The 15,971-nt window shown below is 35.9% G+C and overlaps 1 pseudogene across 1 annotated transcript; it reads left to right on the forward strand.

Moving 5' to 3' along the window:
* The first annotated feature begins 4,948 nt into the window (after window positions 1-4,948).
* Window positions 4,949-5,451, forward strand: LOC104994702 (annotated as a pseudogene). Its single transcript, XR_825980.1, has one exon. The product of XR_825980.1 is annotated as a 39S ribosomal protein L33, mitochondrial pseudogene (transcript).
* Window positions 5,452-15,971: the final 10,520 nt, after the last annotated feature.

Here is a 15,971-nt window from a genome sequence, read left to right on the forward strand (position 1 = left end):
GGAGTGGGTTTCCATTGCCTACTCCAGGGAATGTTCACCATTCAGGTATCAAACTCACATGTCTTGGGAGGCAGATTCTTTACCACTAGAACCACTGGGGAAGAGTTGCAAAACTGAGTTCAATTTACTTCAGTTACTCAGTCATGGCTAGCTCTTTGCGATGTCATGGGCTGCAGCACGCCAGTCTTCCCTGTCCATCACCAACTTCCAGAGCTTGCTCAAACTCAAGTCCATTGACTTGGTGATACCATCCATCCATCTCATCCATCCCATCTTCTGTCATCTCCGTCTCCTCTTGCCTTCAACCTTTCCCAGCATCAGGGTCTTTTCCAATGAGTCGGTTCTCATCAGGTAGCCAAAGTATTGGAGCTTCAGCTTCAGCCTCAGTCCTTCCAATGAATATTCAGGACTGACTTCCTTTAGGATTGACTGGTTTTATCTCCTTGCAGTCCAAGGAACTCTCAAGAGTCTTCTCCAACTCTCAAGAGTAACTCAGCATCAATTCTGAGTTACTTGCTAGTAAATGACTAAGGTAGTGTTAGTCTAAGCTCTTCAATTTAAATTCATTTTTTACTCCACTTTGTGCTTGTGTACTTAGTCACTCAGTTGTGTCCCACTCTTTGCGACCCCAAGGACTATAGCCCTAAGGCTCCTCTACCCATGGGATTCTCTAGGCAAGAATACTACGTTCCTTTTTCATACACTCTGGCTGACAGCAATATGCTACATTAGAAAGTCCACTGAACTGTGTTGTAGGAAATATTTTTGGGTATGATCCTCACAACTAGCTTAAAAACTTGTTAAACAGGTCATAGACAACTAGTTAAAAGAAAAAAAATAAATTTCTCTGAGGTTTATTTGTCTAATCTGTAACATGAGGAACTTAGAACTAACGAATTTTAATGTCATCTACAACAAGTTAATGTCCAATCAGAGTACCAATTCAGAGTAACTAAAACTACCACCTCTCCACATTGTGTTTCCTCCATGCTATCACACTTTGCTCCTCATTTTTAATCTATCTAGTTCAAGATGTTTACCATGATAGATTTATTAGGACTCTACTGATTTCCCCAAAAGCACTACAATATTTTTGATATAATAAATAAAATAATTTTTACAATTGATCATCCTTTTGTTCAATTGCTGTGTGGTACAAAATCTTTATGCAAAGAATATTATATGGCAATACACTGGTTAAAAAAAAAAAAAAAAAGGTAAAATAGGCATATTTTCTGTTTTCATTCCCAATCTAGTGAGGCAAACATATTTTCAATCTCTTTCTAAACAGCAAACAATGACACAAATTGAGAAATTTTATCACTCCTACTCCCACATTTCAAACAGTGTAGCTCACTGTATGAATTAAACCAAATTACTGAATTACTCAAATTTCTTTTTAGTTTTCATCCCTCTTATATCTGGAGAAAAGCTAAGTTGGAGTGGATATGTTGCTATATATAGTTTCCAAATATAAAACACTATGATTTTAAAATAGTGGCAGGTGAATTCAGAGCAAGGAAGGAAAATTTATGCCTTTAGACTGGAAAGAGATCACAGAGGATGTGAACTGCATGAGGTCTAACTGAATAGTAAATAAGGAAACTAACAAAACACTGAGTTTTATGCGATATGAAAGAGGAATAATGTAATTGAAGCCAATCCATTGTCAAAGATTTTATCAAAAATATGCACTATGTGAGTTTAATACAGATTTTGCTAAACAAATTAAGTGCATATACATTTCTAGGCTTGGAAAAACTACACTCAAGACATAAGTGCTCTAGATTCAGAATTTAATGGTAGAGTAACATAGATTATACATACAATGTTTAACATTGTCATAAAGATGAGATGAGAGTTGGTAAAGAAGCAAAAAGAGGAGAAAGGGTGGGAAAAAGGATTGGGATAAACAAAAAGAAGGTTGCGGGTTATGGAGGAGAGTGCAATACAGTCAAAATGATGACAGAAATGCTTCTAGTCTGACACACTAAAACTGTTTGCCAGTTTGCAGATGTTTCAACCAAATGTAAATTTATACATGTGCTATTAAGTCAAATTTCATTAGTTTATCACAATCGCTGATGAGGGCTGTGATTATTCTGTAATTATTTGACAAGTTTAACTAATTAAGTATCAATAGTTCATTTAAAAGTGTCCTTGTTACATATGCGTTGGTAATAATTTGTTTGTACTTAACCTAATTTTGATCATTTTATCCTACGTAAAGCTGTGAGTTATATTAATGGTATTTATCATGTTTAAAGTCATAGGAATGTGTGCTGTGTGCTTAGTCACTCAGTCCTGTCCAACTCTTTGCGACTCTACAGACTGTAGACCACCAGGCTCCTCTGTTCAAGGAGATTCTCCAGGAAAGAATACTGGAGTGGGTTGCCATGCATGCCTCCAGGGGATCTTCCCAATCCAGGGATTGAACCCTGGGCTCCCACATTGCAGGCCGATTCTTTACCATCTGAACCACAAGGGAAGCCAAACTGTAAGTTTCTGGCTGTGTACCTCAGCTGAATTTTATGTTAATGTCATACAAGCAGTACAAAACCAACCACCTAGCAAAAATGTATTTACTTCAGAAAACATTGCTGGCTTGATTTACATGGGTCAATGGTGGAATATATATTTGTCAATTCCAATAAAACAACTGAGTTAAGTATAGAATGGAAACTGAAGAGATAGTAAACGTTGATGATGACAGGAAATACCTGGTCCATGCTATTTTAAAAAACTAATCTAAAAAAAAAAAAATCCAGTAAAATGGAATTAACATGAAGAATGGCCAAGCTGTTGTCCACTTTTTGATAGCCTACTGTCCAGATTACCAGCATCTGGCATAAGTAAGGTATACATCACTATATATTTTTTTGTAAACATTGTAATTTAACTTGTAAATTTATCTACACTGGTTCTAAAATTACTGCAATTCCCTCATTGTTTAGAATGTTTAATCTTTGAGATAAACAAACCTGGAGCACAAATTCTGCACATGCTGAATTTTTCTCTTTTTTGGATAAAAAAAATGAGGTTTGTTTCCCACCCCCACCCCCTAGCCCTGTTTATCATGGAGAATTTCCCATAGCCATAGCCAAATGTTTTAATTTATAGAATATTCTGTGTTTTGCCATTGGCAATGAAATCACAACTAATAAGTTCCACAGACTGCAATAAAACCCTAGAGAAAACTATATGCTATCTGTCAAGCATATAATTTTAAGTTTTAATAATGCATAATATGTTTAAACAGCTTATCAAAGCACATCTCTTTTACAAAAGAAAGGAAAAGAAAAAAAGGGGGCTGCTTAAAAATTGTCATTCCTAAAGGCATTGCTTTTCAAACGAACTATTGTTAATTGCGTAAGAATTGAAAATATTGCCATTTAAAATAATTAATTCACCAATGTGTTCATTTAATTTAGGTTTGTGTTATCAAAAACATTAACAATGCCATGGCTTTAATAATCTTGAGGAATTACATTTACTGCCTGAGAGAAATTTGCCAAACAGATTTAACTTGGTGAGTGTTCTTATGTACAAAATATTGAAAAGTGTGGTATTTTGAATAAGTGTTCAGTTTTACATGTTATGAAAGTGGGATTTTCTTAATTTTTTGGAACATTTTTTTGAAATGTTGCCATACTCTGTGGTATTACAGAGATGAAGAGAGAAGATATTATCTTTTAATGGCATACCTCTATGATATTGAATGAGAACCAGGAATTTTTTTCTCCCATTAATACTATCAAGCTCATATATCATTCATTGCCAAGTAGTCTGTGTAGATGATATGATCTGACAAAGCAAGAAAGAATTCCTATTCTACATAAAGCTATTGGGAAATAGCTATGCAGTAACTACAAGCCCTATGTTCCCCAGGTATATGATTTAGTAAAAATTCTTAACTACTGAACTCATATCTATTAATGATTTGTAAATCACATATGTTTCTACATGTAAATATTTTTTTCATGATCTCCCATGGGACTTCTTGGGTCTTCAGGGTTGTAAACTTCTGGAGAGTTAAGTGGGAAAGTTAGGTAGTTTTGAATTACATGGGATTTTGGAAAAAGGAAAAGAAGGGAAAATATGTTTTGAAATTTTCCCAAGAAGGCTATTATAAGATAGGAGAAAGAAAAGAATAAAGAATCATACACACCAAGAAGAAATATCAGGCTACATTTTTCCCCCTCCAACCCATCACTTGTTTTATTCTCCTTATACTTTAAAAATATCACAAAAAACACATGGATATGGGAAGTGGAATGTGGAAAGGCTGGGATTAGAAAATTAATTATCTCAGCTTTACAATAGAAGAGTAAGTGCACATATTTAGGGCATAGGGTTTCAGTAATTTGGATGGTATTTGTTAGTTAAATTTCCCTCTTGAATAATAAGTACCAGCAAGTAGGGGGACTTCACAAATCCTGGCTGAACTATTTATTAGCTATGTTGCTTTATGTCTTAAAGTCTCTACATCTTGGAGTCCTCATCTATAAAGTGAAAATACACAGTCCTACTTGTGAAATTTTAAAATAATGTTTACAAAATAATGTACCTAGTGGAAGCAGATTCAGTGTATAGCCAAACTCCAGGTAAAGCAGTTATTATTATTTTCAACGTAGGATCACAAGACAAACTTTTCTTTGTTTTTCTCCACATTTGTCCAACAGTTATCCACATTACCCAGAACTCCACTCCGTGGTGGACCATTTGGTCTGACTTATTCACCTAGGACTTAAATTCCTGATTAACGTCCTGTGCCCCATAACCTCCTGCCCTCACCCTTATCTTGTGATAGCAACCTAATTTATAGCCTGTGATACTGTTAGTGAGTTAGGAGATTTATAGAGGTGTTGTTTAGAAAGTGAACAAAAGGTAGGGGGCGTGGCTGTGGAGAACTTCCGGACTCCTTTTCCGGAACAGGCCTGTGCCCCGGAAGCAGTTGTTTGTTGCTGGACCTTTGGGCCCATTACCGAGTCTTCAGGGGTACTGTCGCCATGTTCCTGTCGGCGGTTAGTTTGCCAAGAGCAAGTCAAAAACAATTCTGGTGAAAATGGTGAGCCAAGCTGGAACAGGTTTTTCCTTCAACACTAAGAGAAGCCGACTATGGGAGAAACTGACTCTACTGCATTACGATCCAGTAGTGAAAAAAAAAGTCCTCTTTGTGGAACAGAAAAAAATACGCTCCCTCTAAACAATGGATTGAAAATGAATTTGATTTATAAATGAGAAGATCGAGGGTGGGATACTGATTCAGAAATCTGCAGCGTGTAATAGAAGAGGAAATGGCATGGAATCACTGCCTCCTGTGATTTGAAGGCCATTGTGAAGGAAAACAATGCAGTGAAAACAAGTTCTTCATATTAGGACATATACCATTGCATCACATTTATTTATCTTTCTGGGTATTTTTATAGCCCTTAATAAATTAAAAAAAAAAAAAAGAAAGTGAACAAAATATGTGTTGACTGATGAGTGATTTTTCCCACAATATATTATTGACATTGGCTTTAGAAATTTGGAAGAGCTAGAAAAGATATTCATGGTCAGTCCAGTATTGGTGCTTTTCAACTATGAGCAATGTGGAGTGTTTGGTCATTGGCATAAAGAGCCCTCCTTGCAGGGATCTTGGTTTCAGAGTTAAAATATGTTGAGAATAAAATAAATTCTGGGAGCTCACAGGCAGTCTGGCAATGTAATGGCAGGGGTGGAGAGTACATTGAATCTTAATCACAAAAACAATGTAATAACAATATTAAAGAAAATATTATGAAAAGAAAATATAAGCTCCTGCAATGCAGGAGACCCTGGTTTGATTCCTGGGTTGGGAAGATCCGCTGGAGAAGGGATAGTCAACCCACTCCAGTATTCTTAGGCTTCCCTGGTGGCTCAGCTGGTAAAAAATCTGCCCACAATACAGGAGACCGGAGTTCGATCTCTGGGTTGGCAAGATCCCCTGGAGAAGGGAAAGGCTACCCGCTCCAGTATTCTAGCCTGGAGAATTCTGGACACTACTGAGTGACTTTCACTTTCATTTTTCATCATCTCCACAGACCACATTAAGTGCTCAGTCGTGTCTGACTCTTTGCAGCCCCATGGACTATAGCCCCGCAGGCTTCTCTATCCATGGGATATTCCAGGCAAGAACACTGGAGTGGGTTGTCATTTCCTTCTCCAGGGGATCTTTCCAACTCCAGGGATCAAATTTTCATCTCTTACGTCTCTTATGTCTCTGGCATTTGCAGGTGGGTCTTACCACTAGTGCCATCTGGGACACCCATATGTAATCTCCACCCTAAAACAAAACATATTCATTACTTGTTTACTCTCTTTGAAAGTTAGGTTGACTATGACCATCACTAAGAGACAGCATTCTTTGAGTGGGAGGAGGTGGTCTTCTTACCTAGTCACTTAAGTGAAGTGCAAAGCTGATCAGTAGGGAAACTAAATGAATCAAAGACTTCTGATTTAGCCTGGCTTTTGTGCAGCCCTCTACTGCATATTTTGTCTCAGTTGGGCAAAAGCAGCTAGAAAAAAGAGCCCTTTTGTACAGATCGCTGTCACTGATGGCAGAAAGATATACAGTGGATTATGTCTCTGTATAGAACCAATCTCTGGATTAATAATATTTATGTTTGAATATTGTAATACCTAAAAAGAAAAGGCATTTTAATATCCTGAGGCATTAGGTATGGTAAAAAACTAAACACATTTAATTTAAATTAAAGACAACATATTTATTTAATGTAAATATATAATGTATAATATATTTGTCTTTAAATGTTTTATAAAATATTTGATGACTTCAGAAAGATATTACATCAATAAAAATAAGAAATAGGGAAATACTTTTAAAACATATATTAGCTACTTAAATTTAATAAGTGCCTCTTACTTGTGGATTCTTTCAAGAAAATCAGTTTGCAACTCACTCTCATTTCCTTAAAAAATGTCAGAAAAAGGGTTTACAATCATAAAAAAAGTGAGTCATTTTTAATGTCTGGGAAATCTTTTTTGACCAGCAGATAAAAGTATATTAAAGTGACTTATTATGAGAAAACGAAGATGTCAAAGTTCTTCTGAAAATGTCCATTGGAGTCATTTGTGTGTCGGGTGATGTCTTTCCTTTGCAAACTGTCCCCTCAGTTTGTGAATCGATAGTGTCTTCTGCTTAACAGTAAATATCCTTCATGCTATTAATTTCTTTCATTATATTTGAGATTTTTTACAATACAAAATAGCAATCAGTAACTGTACTTTAATCTGCCATTTACAGAACAACCCACATCTTCTCCATTTTGTAGCTTGTACTTATTCACAACCTGTCTCCTTGATCTGCATCATGCGTGTCATAGCTTCATGATACAATATTTATTATTTATATGTTATAATGGTATGTTTTAAAATATTGATTAGCCATTTCAAACTGTTTTTTTTTTAATCATTCTATTGCTGAGCTATTTTGTATGTATAGGCTCTTATATACATATTGTTTTGTTCTGTACCAATAATCACATAAAGCATTGGTCCTAGAGTCAGTTATAACTGGAATCCGATCTAACTAGTGCTATCATGTATTAACAGAGTGATCTTTAATATGTTCAAGTGAAAATGAAAGTTGCTCAGTTGTGTCTGATTTTTTGTGAACCCATGGATTATACAGTCCATGGAATTCTCCAGGCGAGAACACTGGAGTTATCGTGTAGCCTTTCCCTTCTCCAAGGGATCTTCCCAAACCAGGGATCAAACCCAGGTCTCCCACATTGCAGGTGGATTCTTTATCAGCCACATATATTATGTATTGACTTAAAATTTCAGTTCCTTATATGTCAACTGAGGTTAATGTCACCGTCCATACTATCATTGAGGACTTCTCAGGTGGCGCTAGGGTAAAGAACCTTTCTGCCAATGCAGGAGACATAAGAGATGCTGGTTCTATCCTTGGGTCAGGAAGATTCCCTGGAAGAGGGCATGGTAACCCACCCAGTATTCTTGCCTGGGGAATCCCATGGACTAGGAACCTGGCAGGCTACAGTCCATAGCGTCACACAGAGTTGGACACAACTGAAGCAACTTATCAAGCATGCATGCACACAGCTATTATTGAGAGGGCTAGGTGATATATATATATCAAGCAATCAGAAAATACCAAGTTCTCAATGATTTAGGTAATATATTGATTTTACTTTTAAACTAGTAAGAAAAGTAGGACTTTCTAAGACAATTTTCAAAAATTTGGCTGTCCAAGTTAACAAGTAACTAATAGGTAGATTTAATTGAATGAAGTTTTTCTTTTCTAATTTTTCTCTAATTCTCAAACCATATCTCAAAATCATACAAAGGAAACATAATTATTGCTAATTTATAGACTTCTGCTATCCATTGTTAATACTAATCCAGATACCATTTCATCTCAATTATATGTTCTGGGAGGAGAATTTGTACTTTGGGTAGAATTTGGTCTCTGTGTAAATTATGGTTTTCACTTGTACAAGAGAAAAAATAGAAAGATTGAAGCTCTGTCTGTGATATTCTATTACAAACACATATATTCTAAAGAAAATCTCAGAATTAAAATAATTGATGTTGCAGATAATGTCCTATACATTTTAAATGATATTCATAAACAGCTAGTGCCCAGTGAGCACAATATTGTTTTTTTCTTTTAACTGTAGTGATATTTATTGTGTAAAAGTTTCAGTAGTACACATATGGAATTGGATTTGTTTATATTCAACTGACAGAGAAGGCAATGGCACCCCACTCCAGTACTCTTGCCTGGAAAATCCCATGGACGGAGGAGCCTAGTGGGCTGCAGTCCATGGGGTCGTGAAGAGTCGGATGCGACTGAATGACTTCACTTTCACTTTTCACTTTTCCTGCATTGGAGAAGGAAATGGCAACCCACTCCGGTGTTCTTGCCTGGAGAATCCCAGGGACAGGGGAGCCTGGTTGACTGCCGTCTATGGGGTCTCACAGAGTTGGACATGACTGAAGCGACTTAGCAGCAGCATATTCAACTGAATTCAAAAATTATAAAATTTTCCTGTTAAGTAGTGAAAATCCAACACCTTGTATTCTATTTCTAAGTTTTGTAAACTGCTTCAAAACTGCTTATGTCTCAATGTAACAGGGACTATAATTGTCCAGAATGTCAATAAGGCTTATTTCAAACAGCAGCAAGGAAAATAAAATATATTTTTTAATGAAAGTTGTTACTATCAGTTTACTATAGTAACAGTAGTCAAGAGTAGTAGTAGATGGTAATGATTTGCTGGTAAAAGCAGACAACTGAATTTTTAGTAAATTTTACCTTTTATTCAAATTTCATAGGTATTTACATTGTTATGACAATTTGAGATTTTATTTAAAAGAGTAACATATCAGTTGCTTTGTTATTGTTGGGAAATGCTTGGACATTTTATATCATTAGGGTCTCCGTAATGTTTATTTTGTGTAGCTAAATGATGAAGATGCAATCAGTCCTGAAGAGAGTCAAGTGTATTCCATTACTTTGAGGATATATTTGCTGAATTCTATCATGAGAATAAATTTAAACTTGCTTAATCATTTTGGTCAGTTCTAACCCTCATTATTTTCAGAGATGCCTGGTATTTTAAAATAAAACTTAGCAAAGATAAACATTTAAATATCAGAGCTTATTTTTAGAACTAAATTTTAGTTACCATATGTATAAATGATAATACTCTTGAATTTGTGTGGGAAGTTAAGTATTGATTTCCAGAAAAATTGATGTAGGAGCCTCTCTCTCTGTCTCTCTCTCTCTCTCTCACACACACACACACACAAAGCTTTATTTAAAAAAAATTGAAACTATCAATTATAACCAAATATAATCAATTATATATTATTTATAACTATCAATTATAAAAGAAAAATCAGTCTTTTAAATTTTTTCTATTATTTACCCTAGTTTTTGTTATACACATATCAACTTGTCATCAGTAAAAATAATGCTGCAATAAATTTTGAGTGAAATATTTATTAGTTATCAATGTTTCTCTGAAATAAAAATATTCAGAAATTAGATTACTAGATTTGGTTCATGAATATTTCTACAATTTAAAATGTCTTCTGTGTTTTAAGACTATAACTGTGAAGCACTTAGTTTTGCCTTAAACAATGTAATTATATACATGGAGGCTATGGTGATCCATAGTATAATTGTTAAAAGAACATACAATAAAAACCTCCACAATTTGACATTTTTTAAATCATAAAGGAGTAAATATGGTAAACAAATTTTGCAATCTCAGCAGGAAATCTGAATGACTCCCTGTTGGATGAAGAAAATCAAGAAGACAAACAAGGAACCTGGATATGGAAAATATGACTTCCTTATTCTCTGTACCAAACTAACATATTACAAAAGTAGCATCGATCAATTCTTATTGTTAATTAAATGTTTGACCTACCAGAAATGTCACTTATATTTTTAAAGCATTTTCAATATTTTATCCAATGAAACAAAATCTTTTGGGTCCAATTTTCTTTTTTCATCACCACTGGATAATCAAGTTAGACATAATAGATACCCACATCCAGGAAGATGCTAACTTGTTCAAGAAAAAAAACCCTACCAAACAAAAACTAATACCCTAGAGGAATTTATTAATATCAAATGGCAAGATTAATGAATCTTATAACACAATCAGTCTACTAGTGTTTAAACATTACTTCATAGAAAATAGGTTCACTGAGCTAGATATATGAAGAAAATTGATGATAGAAGAATACCTAATAAGATTTGGAGAGCAAGCTGAAGCCAAAGGAAGCAGGGCAGTCAGAAAAAATGTTATAAGAACTTGCTGAAATACAACTTTAAGCAATACATCATTCCTGGAGGGCACTGTGTAGCACTGGGCACGAGGGAGATGGTGGTGGCTTCAAAAATAACAGACCTATTAGATTTTTAGAGCTCTTTGAGTACAAGCACTAGAAAAAATAAATATTGGAAATTAATTCTATTTTCACAACTCGCAGAATTTGAAGGATGGGCAGTGATCATTAACACAGCTGATAATAGTTTACCAGGATGACCATGTTTGTATTATATTGAGATATGAATTATAAACAACCGAGTGAAGCATGGCAAATTACTACTGTTCGTTGATTACCAGGTACTACAAGGCACCCTAATAAAGACATTTAGTGCCACTTCAATTCTTCAAATATTATCTAGGTTTTATAAGTGGAGAAGTCTCATCTAGGTTTAGAGAAGTTGAATAATGTGCCCAAGGGCATGTAAGTAATGTGAGAAAATAGAGTATGATTAGCTTCAAAGCCCAAGCTTTTAGCCCTAAAACCTATTCCACATTGTGTTTCTATAAGATTAATACTAAGAAGAGAATTGAGACATGGTTTAATATTGTACACTCGTTATGCACAGTTCAATATAATGCTTCCTCTCTTTGGTAGTAGCATTGGTGCATCTATATAATTCTTAAGCAAATATTTAATCAAACATGTTGCTTTAGCTCTTACTCAGTCTTATATTTTCTGATCTATCATTTGAAATGCATTTGATGAAAGGAAAGAAGGAACTATGTAACTCAACTATTACTTAATTAGAAATACATTAGTGAAACGAAGTGAAATTGTTAGTTGCTCAGTCGTGTCCAGCTTTTTGTGACCAAATGGACTGTAGCCTGCTAGGTTCTTCTGTTCATGGAATTCTCCAGGCAAGACTACTGGAGTGAGTTGTTGTTCAGACGCTCAGTTGTGGCTGACTCTCTGTGACCCCATGGACTGCAGCACGCCAGGCTTCCCTGTCCTTCACCATCTCCCAGAACTTGCTCAAACTCATGTCCATCACGTCAGTGATGCCATCCAACCATCTCATTCTCTGTTGTCCCCTTCTCCTCCCGCCTTTAATCCTTCCCATTGTCAGGGTCTTTTCCAATGAATTGGTTCTTCACGTCAGGTGCCAAAGTATTGGAGCTTCAGCATTGGTTCTTCCAATGAATATTCAGGGTTGATTTCCTTTAGGATTGACTGGTTCAATCTCCCTGCAGTCCAAGAGATTCTCAAGAGTCTTCTCCAACACCACAGCTCAAAAGCAGAAGTCTTCAGCATTAAGCTTGTTTATGGTCCAACTCTCACATCTATATATGACAACTGGGAAAATCATAGCTTTGACTATACAGACCTTTGTCAGCAAAGTAGTGTCTCTGCTTTTTAACAGGCTGTCTAGATTTGTCATAGCTTTTCATCTAAGGAGCAAGTGTCTTCTGTTTTCATGGCTGCAGTCACCATCTGCAGTGATTTTGGAGCCCAAGAACATAAAGTCTGTCACTGTTTCCACTGGAGTGGGTAGCCATTTCTTTTCCAGGGGATCTTTAATGTAACATAAAATTTATATTAAATTATATTTAGGTTTAGGCAACGTGTTCTATTTAGAGTAATATATTAAATGTGATTATTTGGCTAATTTTTAACTTACAAAATATCTATGTCTCTAAGACTAGATACGTTGTTCATCATTAGGATTTTTTCTGAGAATGTTACTATCGGAAACCAGAATCACTACAGGTGGACACATGGCACTCACTGAGAAGGATACTGGTAAGCACATATGAAGGTTGGAAGAGTTCAAACAGCTAATCACGTAGGCTTCATTTTTCAGACAACTGAATGTAGCTACATGAATGTCCATCACTCAGGCTCTATTGATCCAATAGTTTAGGGAGTATTTTTTTTTTGTTAAAAGTAGGCTGAAATACACTTTTTAAATGCAATGAAAGCTTTAGCATCTAACAATGATTTGACATTTAAAAATGGTACCTTAGAAATGAAATGAAATAATTTAATCAACTTCTTACCCAACCTGACAGTAAAGCTCAAAATCCAAATCAAAGTCAGAGCTTCCTGCCAATACTGTTCAGGAAAACCATCCCTGACTGGAAGGCTGACTGAAACTCAGCGGAGAATCTATTTTAATAGGGAATAATCAGTTCAAAGAAAAGAACAAGGGGAGCAAATCTGCTTTGTCCTGTGAATCTACACCACTCTACCTGCCTCAGGAAAAGTAAAGGCGCAGATGTCTGGCTTTTTATGACAAAATTAATGTATCAGATAAATCAAATTTGCTGAAAATTTGGTCGCTGTTATTATGCTTTGCAAAACTGCTTTGCAGGAAACCCTCATATTCAAATGGACTGTATTCCAAGTGTGCATTTAGAAATCAATTGTCAGAAGCTGATATAGGTAATTATCTTTCCTTCCTTCCTCATTTCCCCACCAAATGACAGTAGAATATTTGTATGTGACAGGGCTCAAGGAGGGAGTAGGGTCCATTTTTTCCTAGAGAAGTACTTTTGGTGAGTTTCCTAGATTTACCTTCTAAATATTATTTTATTCACTAGGGAAGGAGAGGAAGAGAGGGTAAAGCACTAAGAAAAGTGATTTTGTAAGCAAAAGAATCTCTTTGAAGTGTATCACAAAAAAGTTACAATTCTATATTTTTATGTGATTATATATGAAAGATTATAAGTCTAGATTATCACCTCAGTGAGGGAAGCATTTATGTCTGCATTAATTTCCTGATGAAATTCCATTGCCTAACACAGCACCTTGAAGATTCTAAGTGTTCAATCAATATTTAATGGATGAATGAATGAAATATGGCTAAAACAAGAAATTAGAAAAATTGAATTCAGTTCCTCCATTATGTTTCTGAGGACCCTAGCTAAACCTTGGAATCTCCCACATCCATGAAAAAGAGCTTGCAAACCAGGGAAACAGTACCAATTTCATCATCCCAGCACCATGTTGAACTAGGATGTAGAAATACAGAAGCATGATAGCAAACACGGCCGATAGATTATCAGGTGAACGTCATTGTTCCCGTCCAAAAGTGCAAAGTATGTGTGTACCCATGAATGTGTCACAAAATCAGTTTCTGAAATATCACTCAATTGCATGGTTTTCAAGCTTTCCACCCATTAATGACTTTTGAAACACATTTAATGAGTTGTGATCAGATATTTTTAGAGTAATCTAGTCCTACATAGCTTCAGTTGTGTCTGATTTTGTGTGACCCTATGGACAGGCTCCTCTGTCCATGGGACTCTCCAGGCAAGAATACTGGAGTGGGTTGCCATGCCCCCCTCCAGGGGATCTTCGAGACCCAGAAATCAAACCTGCATCCCTTACATCTTCTTCATTGGCAGGCGAGTTCTTCACCACTACCGCCATCTGGGAAGCTCAAGACAGGCTAAATCAGAAATAAAAAGAATGAAAAACAAAGTGAATATTCAACTGCACTAGCAAAACTTTTACAATCTCATTCTCTCCCATTTTGGAATATTGTGATAGCCCCAACAGAGAACTGCAAGTGTCCTTATTATATTTTTGTTTGTTTTCTTCTATTTTGCTTTGTGTTTCTAGTGAATCTGGAATATAGGAATCGTTGCATGCTGAGGCAGAATCTTATACTACTAAGCAAGTCCAACTATTGGAAAGTTCTACTTTCAAGGCTGCAGGTGAATTGGTTAGTCAGGAGATCTGGCTTCCAAATCTGGTCTCCCCATTTATTACCTCTAAATTCCTTCAACAAATATTTAATCACTTCAGATCCAGGTTTCTTCATCTGTAAAATTAAGATAAAATTTTCTGTTAGTTGATAAGAACTAAAAGGAATTATAAAACATGTAAACAAGCTGACAAAATTTGTACAACATAAGTTGCAGTTTACCATTAGTCTAGTGTTTAGTGTTGTTTGGAAAATGTATAAGTGCCCTGTGTTCCATTTGTTTTTATACTATTAGGAGCTTTCATACAATGTTAGACCTTCACACAAAGTCAGAATATTTTAGAATATGCAACTACACGACTCAATAAATATAGAAACTATGTTACTGCAGACTTAAGGTTTTAAATCCTACTTGGTTCTTTCCAGGTTTGTTTTTTTTTTTTTTTCTCCAGAGATGTGTTCTTAAAAAGGAATATAAAAAGGAAGTCATTGTTTATCAGGAAGCTGAGCCTGAATGAAATTAAGAATTAGATGAATTTCAAAGAAGTTGGTAACAAGCAAACACCTTAAAGCTTCTCAGGTGATGCTAGTGGTAAAGAACCACTTGTAAATGCAAGAGATGTAAGAGACATGGGTTTGCTCCCTTGGTCAGGAAGATTCCCTGGAGGGCATGGCAACCCACTCCAGTATTCTTGCCTGGAGAATCCCGTAGACAGAAGAGCCTGGTAGGCTACAGTCCATAGGTTTGCAAAGAGTCAGACACGACTGAAGCAACTTAACACACATGCAAACACTTTAAAATTAATTGTATATACTCTATAGATTAGTCCTTTTTGCTGTAAAAGTTTACCTTGCAATGAAGTAGGAAATGTATCTATAAAATCAGTTTCTGATTATAGGAACACTAGTGGGAAAGACACACAGTGATATTATGAATCTGTGTGGCATATTTGAGATCCTTTCTTATGTACTTCAGACAAGTCATAAAGAAAATAAAGTTAACTGTGCACTAATAGAGAAGCCATCAGAAATTGCTTGCATAGCACTATAAGAATTTTTTTAATATTTATTTATTTGGCTGTGTTGGGTCTTAGCTGTGTCACGCAGATCTTCATTGTATCACACAGTATCTTTGTTGCACCATACAGTATCTTTTGTTGTGGTGCACAGATTCTCCAGCTGTGGCACACAGGCTAGTTTCTCCAGGAATGTGGGATCCTAGTTCCCCAACAGGGATCAAAACCAGGTCCCCTGCATTGCAAGGCAGCTTCTCAACCACTGGACCACCCAGGAAGTCCCTATAAGAGTTTTTGACATGCTGACAGAAGTAACCAGAGCTATACTCACCACAGAGGAGAAACAGCGGATGCAAATGGAGATTCATGCTAAGTGGAAGGAAGCATTCTGTCTGTATCTCAAGGGCAAAGAAGAGTGAGGTCTCTAGTGAGAGCTCCAAAGCTAAGCT

This window comes from Bison bison, unplaced genomic scaffold (genome assembly GCF_000754665.1).
Source record: "Bison bison bison isolate TAMUID 2011002044 unplaced genomic scaffold, Bison_UMD1.0 scf7180017864264, whole genome shotgun sequence".
Taxonomy (NCBI): Eukaryota; Metazoa; Chordata; class Mammalia; order Artiodactyla; family Bovidae; genus Bison; species Bison bison.